The 10,054-nt window shown below is 43.8% G+C and overlaps 1 non-coding gene across 1 annotated transcript; it reads left to right on the forward strand.

The window, feature by feature from the left end:
• The first annotated feature begins 9,497 nt into the window (after nucleotides 1-9,497).
• Nucleotides 9,498-9,568, forward strand: TRNAG-GCC (transfer RNA glycine (anticodon GCC)). Its single transcript has one exon. It is a non-coding gene; the product is annotated as a tRNA-Gly (tRNA).
• Nucleotides 9,569-10,054: the final 486 nt, after the last annotated feature.

Consider the following 10,054-nt stretch of genomic DNA (forward strand, 5'->3'; position numbering starts at 1 on the left):
AGAACAAGACCTTGTCTCTAAAAATAGCTGGATGTTGTGGTGGGCACCTGTAGTCCCAGCTACTTGGGAGACTGAGGCAAGAGAATCCCTTAAGTCCAAGAGTTTGAGGTTGCTGTGAGCTGTGATGTCACAGCACTCTACTGAGGGTGACAAAGTAAGACGCTGTCTCAAAAAAATAAAAAATAAAGCCAAAGTTTCAAATTCTCTATCTAGAGTTGTTTATTTATAGGATCATGTGTGAATCTTTTTTTTTTTTTTTGTAGAGACAGAGTCTCACTGTACCACCCTCGGGTAGAGTGCTGTGGCGTCACACGGCTCACAGCAACCTCTAACTCTTGGGCTTACGCGATTCTCTTGCCTCAGCCTCCCAAGTAGCTGGGACTACAGGCGCCCGCCACAACGCCCGGCTACATGTGTGAATCTTAAAAAAAGAAATACAAACCTGGCTTGGCACCTGTGGCTCAAGTGGCTAAGGCGCCAGCCACATACACCTGAGCTGGTGGGTTTAAATCCAGCCCGGGCCCGCCAAACAACAATGACGGCTGGGCATTTTGGCAGGCACTTGTAGTCCCAGCTACTTGGAAGGCGAAGGCAAGAGAATCACTTAAGCCCAGGAGTCGGAGGTTGCTGTGAGCTGTGATGCCACAGCACTCTACCCAGGGTGACAGCTTGAGGCTCTGTCTCCAAAAAAAAAAAAAAGAGAAAACGGAAATCAATGATAACAACCTCCCAGAGATAATCACTGTTAACATTTTGGTTTCAGTATCTACCTTTCTCTCTCTGTGTGTCTTAATCTGTATCTCAATCTACATTTATATAATAAAGTTGACTTTAAAGATAAGATTACACGGCACAATTTCATAACTTCTTATCAATTATAATATCGTGATCACAGGGCATAGAATCACTTTCTACAAAGTCATTTAAGACAGTGGCAGAGTATAAAACAGCCATAAGCTATTCAACAAATCCCCTATTGTTGAATAATAAGGTTGTTTTATCTTTCTCACGATATTAAATGAAGCCACATAACATCCTTTTAGCTAAATCTCTGCCATGATAATTCACTGAAGATAAATTCCAAGAAGTGAAACTTTCGAGATGAAAAGAAAGCATTATTTAAAACTTTTTCATTTTATTTATTTTTGAGTAGGTATATAGTTGTATGTACATATACTCACATCATAAAATGCCAGGAGCCAAAACATATCACAAAAATGCCCCTTGCTATCTTGATTTTACGAGCAAACTATTCTCAGGAATTCAACCGTAAACAGCAACGGTACTTTCCCCTTGCATATCTCCTCAAAAATGCACCCCCCGCCTTAGGGTCCTTCTCCTAGTAATTTTCCAGAAACTAGCCCCCTCCCCGCCCTGCTAGGAACAGCCCTTAGTTACTTCCTCGTTTGCGTGCCCAGCTGAAAAATAAACTCTTCGGAGCTTGATCAGACTCTTGACTTGCTCTCATTCTTTCATGTCTCTTGTCCCCTCATTCGACTGACCCCTTTGTTTCCCAGGTCCCCGTTGAATTCCCCGCGGGCCGGGGCAATAAAATATATGTGTGTTCTCTCCATATATATGCACATATATACATCTATCTTCACATACATAAGAGTATATATAACATTCTCTCACAAATGGTAGTTGCTACGGTTTAAATGTGTCCCCTGAAGTCCATGTGTTGGGAACTTAACCCCTAATGCGATAGTGTTGGGATGTGGGGCCTAATAAGCAGTGATTAGGTCATGAGGGCAGTGGCTTAGTTATTTCAAGAGTGGGCTTATAAAAGGAAGGCTAGCTCCTTCTTGCTGTCTGGTGCTTGCCCTCTCTTGCTGGTCCACCTTCCACCAGGATGAAGGCCATCACTAGATGGTGGTGCCACACTCTTTGGCTTCCCAACCTCCAGAACCACGAGCCAAATACATTTCATTTCTTTTCTTTTCATTCTTTTTTTTTTTTCAGACAGAGTCTCACTATGTCACCCTTGGTAGAGTGTCATGGCATCACAGCTCACAGCAACCTCTAACTCTTGGGCTTAAGCAATTCTCTTGCCTCAGCCTCCTAAGTAGCTGGGGCTACAGGTGCCCACCACAGCGCCCGACTATTTTTTTGTTGTAGTTGCCATTGTTGTATGGCAGCCCCAGGCTGGGTTTGAACCCACCAGCCCCAGTGTATGTGGCTGGCACCCTAGCCTCTGAATTATAGGCGCTGAACCTAAATTTCTTTTCTTTATAAATTACACAGTCTATGATACTTTGTTGTAGCAACACAAAATAGACTAAGACAGTGGTGTCCTCTACACTATTCTGTACTTTGCATTTTTTACTTAAAAAATTGTCTTGGAGAACGTTCTAAGTCAGTACTGCACAGTATTTCATTATATTCATGTACCAAAATATATTTACTAGCTCTCTATTGATAGATAAAAGGCTGTGTATTAGTTATATGTGGCTATATAACAAATTACCCCCAAACTCAGTGACAGAGACAACAATAAAAATTCATTTTCTCCGTGGTTTCTTCTGGCCAGAAATTTGAGGCATAGTTGGGTGTGATGGCTCACATTTATAATTCCAGCACTTGGGGAGGTTGAGGTGGGAGGATCACTTGAGTCCAGGAGTTAAGGACCAGCCTGGGCAACAAAGCAAGATCCCATCCCTTAGAAAAGAAGAGAAAAGAAAAGAAATAGATTTTTTTTTTAAATTGGGGCTGTGAGCGGTGGCCTGTACACACCTGTAATCCTAGCACTCTGGGAAGCCGAGGTGGGTGGATTGCTTGAGCTCAGGACTTTGAGACCAGCCTGAGGAAAAGTGAGACTGTCCGGTCTCTACTAAAAATAGAATAACTAGTTGGGTGTTGTGGCGGGCGCCTATAGTCCCAGCTACTTGGGAAGCTGAGGCAGGAGGATCACATAAGCCCAAGAGTTAGAGGTTGCTGTGAGCTATGATGATGCCACAGCACTCTAGCCAGGGCGACACAGTGAGACTCTGTCTAAAAATAAAAAATAAAATAAAATAAAGAAATTTGAGGATTTAGCTGAGCAGTTCTTCCTCAGGGTCTCTCACATGGCTTCAGCCAGCTATTGACTGAGGCTGAAGTCATCTGATGGCTCAGCAAGGACTGTAGGATCCAACTTTTTTTTTTTTTTTGAGACAGAGTCTCAGTATGTCACCCTCAGTTGAGTGCTGTGAAGTCACAGCTCACAGCAGTCTCCAACTCTTGGGCTGAAGCGATTCTCTTGCCTCAGCCTGCCAAATATCTGGGACTACAGGCGCCCACCACAACACCTGGCTATGTTTTTGTTGCAATTGTCATTGTTGTTTAGCTGGCCTGGGGCCAGGATCAAACCTGCCAGCCTAGGTGTTTGTGGCCAACACCATAACCACTGTGCTACAGGCACGGAGCCCTTTTTTTTTTTTTTGAGACAGAGTCTCACTTTGTCACCCTCAGTAGAGTGTCGGGTGTCACAGCTCACAGCAACCTGAAACTCTTGGGCTCAAGGGATTCTCTTGCCTCAGCCTCCCAATTAGCTGTGACTATAGACACCTGCCACAACACCCAGTTATTTTTAGAGATGGGGTCTCACTCTTGCTCAGGCTGGTCTCGAACGTGTAAGCTCAGGCAATCTACTCATCTCATCCTCCCAGAGTGCTAGGATCATAGGCATGAGCCACTTTGTCTGGCCTGGAGGATCCATATCTAAGGTTACTCACTCACATTGCTGGAAAGCTGGTGCCAGCTGTAGACTGGGGGCCTCAGTTCCTCTCTACACGGACTATTCCATAGAGCTGCTTGAGTGTCCTCAGGACATGGTAGCTGGCTTTCTGCAGTGCAAGCTGCCCACGAAGTCAAAGTAGATACTGCAATGTCTTTTATAACCTGCCCTTGGAAGTCTCACACCTTTGCTTCCACTGTATTCTACTGCTTGTCAACCATAAAGATTTGCCCAGGTTTAAGGCAAGGGAATAGACTCTGCCTCTCAATGGAAGGTGCCAACATCACATTGTAAAAAGAACATTGGAAATGAGATATTTTGATGCTCCTATCTTTAGAAAATACAACCTGCCATAGGTCATTTCCCATATTTTACTATTACCAAAAAAATTTGGCGAGTACATTTTTAAGACCTTTGATCTGATATCTGAGACAGTGGTTCTCAACCTGTGGGTTGCAACCCCTTTGTAACAATGAAAATACATCCTGCATATCAAATATTTACATAAGGATTATACCAGTAGCAAAATTAAAGTTTTTAAGTAGCAACAAAAATAATTTTATGGTTGGAGGTCACCACAAAATGAGAAACTGTATTAAAGGGTCGTGGCATCAGGAGGCATTAGGAAGGTTGAGAACCACTGCTCTAAGAAGTTGTACTTTTCCTTGGAAAAAAAATTGAAAACTAGTACTAATTTAGACCCCAACCACGGTGATTGAGAAAGTCCATTTCTCCATATCCTTAGTAGCACTAAATTTATCTTTTAAAAATCTTTGACAATTTGATATGCAAGAAATGGTGCCTTATTATTTGAAGAAAATTCCCTCTAACACAGCAGAAGACCTGAATTTGAGTATTGGTACCACTATCTGTGTTATTTTGCTAGGGCTGCCATGAGAAAACCCCACAAATTAGGCCAGGAGAGGTGGCTCACACCTGCAATCCTAGCACTCTGGGAGGCCAAGACGGGCAGATTGCGAGCTATGATGCCACAGCATTCTATCAAGGTCCATAAAGAAGTGAGACTCTGTCTCAAAAGAAAGAAAGAAAAGAAAAGAAAAGAAAAGGAAAGAAAGAAAGAAAATATCACAAACTTGGTGGCGTAAACAGAAATTTGTTGTCTTACAGTTATGGAGGCTGGAAGTTCAAGATTAAGGCATCAGCAGTTTTGGCTTCTCCTGAGACCTCTTCCCTTGACTTGCAGATGTCTGCCTTCTTTCTCTGTCCTCTCAAGGCCTTTCCTCTGTGCGCACATATCTCTGGTGTCTCTTATTCTTCTTATAAGGACCCCATTTATACTAGATTAAAGTTCCACCCTTATGACCTCATTTAACCTTAATTACCTCTTTAAAGATCCTTCTTACAAATATAATCACATCAGGTGTTAACGCTTCTGCATATAAATTCTGGGGGACACAATTCCGTCTGTCTAGCAGCATTTGTATTTACTTGCTGAATAATCTTGGAAGCATCACATATCTCTTTGAGCCTCTATTTTCTTACCTGATTAATGGAGATATACCACATTTCTTCATTCTCTTTCTTACTGGATTATTACGACAATTAAATTAGATAGCACATAGGAAGGGATTCTGGAGAATATAATTATTAACACATAAGAGGCTCATAATTCTAGGTCTCAATTCGGAGTTTGTATAATATAATAGTGTAGAAGGATGCATCACTTATCTATTGCTGTGTAACAAACTGTCCCCAAACTCCGACTTAAAATAGCAGTTAATATTATTTCTCTCAGTTCTGTGAGTTGGCTAGAGGGTTCCTCTGCTGGTCTCATTTATGTAGCAAGAGTCTGCTAATGGCTTGCTGGATTGGATGGTCAAGACTGGCTGGCATGCCGGGGCCTCTCTCCCCGTGATCATCCAGGCTGGGCTCTTCATATGATGATGGAAATGCTCCAGAAGACCCAAAGCAGAACCCAGCTGCAGAAGTTGCCTAGCGTCACTTCTGCTACCTCCTACAGGTCAGAGCAAGTCACAAGGCCAACCCAGACTCAAGGGCAGGTGAAATAGATCCCACCCTGTGACAGCAGAAGCAGCAGTCACATTGCACAGGGGCATGGGTGCAGGGCTGTGATCCTGCTTAGGGCCATTACTGTTACGATTCTACACAGGGACCCTGGGCAAAGCTCATCTGTATCTGCCCCCACACTGAGTCACCCAGAGACCAGAAAACTTTGACCTTACTCTTAGCAATGACCTAATGCCTTCCAATTTTCTCCTTACCCTGGTCTCAACCAGGTCAACTTTGAAGCCCTGCTTGCTGGCTGTGACTCTGGTTTGGGGCCCTGCTCATGCACCTTGGCCTTGCTGTGCATCTGAGGACTGGTTTGAATGACACTGCCAGCCTTCCACTCCTGACTGGCACCCAACTCTGCTTCCTGGAACGCACAGCCCAAGCTCTGCCCCTCCCCTCAGCTGCCCTCTGGCAATACCAGACCTGCCCTCCGGATAGGAAGTTCACATAACGCCAGTGGATTCTCCTAACCAACATCCCAAGAAAACAGCTAATACATCTAAAAGGGCAAAATAGTTCTTTCTGCTTTCACTCACCTCAACCTAATAAGCTCCAGTAATTCAGGCCTTTGAGAAATTCCACAATTTATGCTCCAAATTTTAGTCTTTTTTTTTTTGGTCTTTCCCACATGTTCTTTAGAGCTCATGAGTTACTGAGAATATAAACCCTCACTGTTGTTATTGATAAAAACTATAAAGGAAAAGATAATATCAAGAAGGCAGAATCTGCAGAATGGTTTATTGGGAGGGCTGCCAAAAGTGAACATGAATCACGTTTTCCTAATTGAATTGTGTATTTTTTTAACAGGTTCAGAAGGTCTGAATTGTATTTTTTGATGTAGTAGCAGAACTTGCTGCCTAAGGATCTTCAGAGGGCTGTAATGCAGAGCATAGAATTGTTTGGTAATGAAGGTTTGGCTTGTTTATAAACTAAGTTTTTGTAAGGGGCAGCTTTTTTTATTTGCAGTTTGGCCGGGGCCGGGCTTGAACCCGCCACCCCTGGTATATGGGGCTGGTGCCTTACTCCTTGAGCCATCTTTATCTTTATAGATATAAATTAATATCTTTATCTTTTTGATATATTATTAAATTATTAAATGATTCCAGCGTTTTGAGATGTATTGTTTTGTTTTTTTGTATTTTTTGGGTTTTTTTGTAGAGACAGAGTCTCACTTTATGGCCCTCGGTAGAGTGCTGTGGCCTCACACAGCTCACAGCAACCTCCAACTCCTGGGCTTAAGTGATTCTCTTGCCTCAGCCTCCCGAGTAGCTGGGACTACAGGCGCCCGCCACAACACCCGGCTATTTTTTGGTTGCAGTTTGGCCGGGGCCGGGTTTGAACCCGTCACCCTCGGTATATGGGGCCCGCACCTTACCGACTGAGCCACAGGCGCCGCCCGAGATGTATTGTTAAGTGAAAAAAAGAAGGTACACTGCAATCAACTAGTTCCTCTTGTGTAAAAAGGGAAGACAACAATGTAAGTGTTTATATCTCTTTTCTTTGGAAGTATCTATAAGAAACCAGAATATTGCCTCATCGGCAGAATGAGAGGGAGATTTTTTTCAGTTTATCCTTTGTACTGCCTATATTTCCACCTTGTGAGTATATTGCCTACTCAAAAATAAATCAGTAATGTGGGGGTGGGTACTGACTGGGAGTGGGCACTGAGGTGTCCTCCAGGGTCCTGGGGTCTGGATCTTGGGAATTGTGGATGAACACATGTGAAAAATCATTAATTTTTACATACAAGATCTGTGCACTTTGGCTGGGCATGGTGGTTCACATCTGTAACTCCAGCACTTCGGGAGGCTGAGGCAGGAGGATAGCTTGAGCCCAGGAGTTGGAGACCAGCCCAAGCAAGAGCAAGACCAAGACCCTGTCTCTACAAAAAATAGAAAAATTTGCCTGGCATAGTGGTACATACCTATAGTCCCAGCTACTTAGGAGGCTGAGGCAGGAGGATTGCTTAAGCTCAGGAGTTGGTGACTAGCCTGAGCAAGAGTGAGACTCTGTCTCTACTAAAAATAGAAAAACTAGCCAGGCATAACGGCGCACACCTGCAGTCCCAGCTGCTCAGGAGGCTGAGGTGGTAGCATGATTGAACCTAGGAGTTCAAGGTTATAGGGAGCTATGATGACAACACTGCACTCTAACCTAGAAAACAGAGCACGGCAAGATCATCTCTCAAAAAAAAAAGAAAGAAAAGAAAAAGAAAATCTGCTCACTTTCATATAGGCTATACTTCAAAAAAGTGATGTCTTTTAATGAAAAAGTGAAATACAGTCAGCCCTCTGTATCTGTTGGTTCCACATCTGTAGATCTAACCAATCACCAATTGAAAAAAGATTTTTTTACTATTTTTTTATTTAAAAAAATTTTTTTTTTTAGACAGAGTCTTACTATGTCATCCTCGGTAGAGTGCTGTGGTGTAAACAGCTCACAGCAACCTCAAATTCTTGGGCTTAAATGATTCCCTTGCCTCTGCCTCCCAAGTAGCTGGGACTACAGGTGCCTGCCACAACGCCCGGCTATGTTGTTGTTGTTGTTGTTGTTGTTATTGTTGTCTAGCAGGCCCAGGTCGAGTTCAAACCTGCCAGCCCCAGTGTATGTAGCTGGTGCCTTAACCACTGAGCTACAGGCACCAAGCCTGAAAAAAACTTTTTTTCAGGCTTGGCGCTTGTGGCTCAAGCAGCTAAGGCGCCAGCCACATACACCTGAGCTAGTGGGTTCAAATCCAGCCCAGGCCCGCCAAACAACAATGATGGCTGCAACCAAAAAATAGTCAGGCATGGGCGGCACCTGTGGCTCAAGGAGTAGGGCGCCTGTCCCATATGCCAGAGGTGGCAGCTTCAAACCCAGCTCCGGCCAAAAAAAACCACAAAAAAAAAAAAAAAAATAGTCAGGCATTGTGGCGGGCGCCTGTAGTCCCAGCTACTGGGAGGCTGAAGCAAGAGAATCACTTAAGCCCAAGAGTTGGAGGTTACTGTGAGCTGTGACGCCACGGCACTCTACTGAGAGCTACATAGTGAGACTCTGTCTCAAAAAAAAAAAAAAAAGAAAGAAAAAGAAAATATACAGACCTTTTTTCTTGTCATTCTCTAAACAATACAGTACAACTATTTATATATCATTTATGCTATATTGGGTATTATAAGTAGTTTAGAGATGATTTAAAGTACACAGGTAGATGTGCATAGGTTATATGCAAATACCACACCATTTTACATCCGCGACTTGAGCATCCATGGGGGTTGAGGAAAGTCCTGGGACCAATCCCCCATAGACACTGAGGGATTGATTGTATATAAAAAATAACTTCGTAAAAATTAGAAGTCAGACCAGGATATATTGCCTTGCTACTTGACACTCTCCTGAGGGCAACATAGTGAGACTCTGTCTAAAAAAAAAAAAATAATTAAAATAAAAAAATAGTGGGCGGCGCCTGTGGCTCAGTCGGTAAGGCGCCGGCCCCATATACCGAGGGTGGTGGGTTCAAACCTGGCCCCCACCAAACTGCAACCAAAAAATAGCCGGGCGTTGTGGCGGGCACCTCTAGTCCCAGCTGCTCAGGAGGCTGAGGCAAGAGAATTGCTTAAGCCCAGGAGTTGGAGGTTGCTGTGAGCTGTGTGAGGCCACGGCACTCTACTGAGGGCCATAAAATGAGACTCTGTCTCTACACAAATAAATAAATAAATAATAAAATAAAATAAAATTAAATTAAATTAAAAAATGGTAAAAACTTTTGAAAGCGTTGGTGGTTCAGTGGTAGAATTCTCGCCTGCCACGCGGGAGGCTGGGGTTCGATTCCCAGCCAATGCAACTCTGGTTTTTTCTTGGGTGGGGCCTGTGGCTCAAGGAGTGGGGCGCCGGTCCCATATGCCGGAGGTGGCGGGTTCAAACCCAGCCCCGGCCAAAAACCACAAAAAAAAAAAAAAAAAAAAACTTTTGAAAAGTTTACTCAAGCCAGTTTCTAGAAAGTGAAATGTAACTTCCAACTGGCTTCCAATGCAATGTCTAGGTATAGTCCTGTACTTTCTCGATTCAAAGCAGAGCAGTACTTGGTCTGAGCATTAGAAGCCTGACAGGAGGCTGGTCATGGTGGCTCATACCTGTAATCCCAGTGGCTCACACCTGTAATCCCAGCACTCTGGGAGGCTGAGGCAGGGGAATTGCTTGAGCTCAAGAGTTCCAGACCAGCCTGAGCAAGAGTGAGACCCTGTCTCTACTAAAAATAGAAAAATTAGCCGGGTGTTGAGGCAGGTACCTATAGTCCCAGCTACTTGAGAGGTTGAGGCAAGAGGATCT

Source organism: Nycticebus coucang, chromosome 9 (genome assembly GCF_027406575.1).
Source record: "Nycticebus coucang isolate mNycCou1 chromosome 9, mNycCou1.pri, whole genome shotgun sequence".
NCBI lineage: Eukaryota > Metazoa > Chordata > Mammalia > Primates > Lorisidae > Nycticebus > Nycticebus coucang.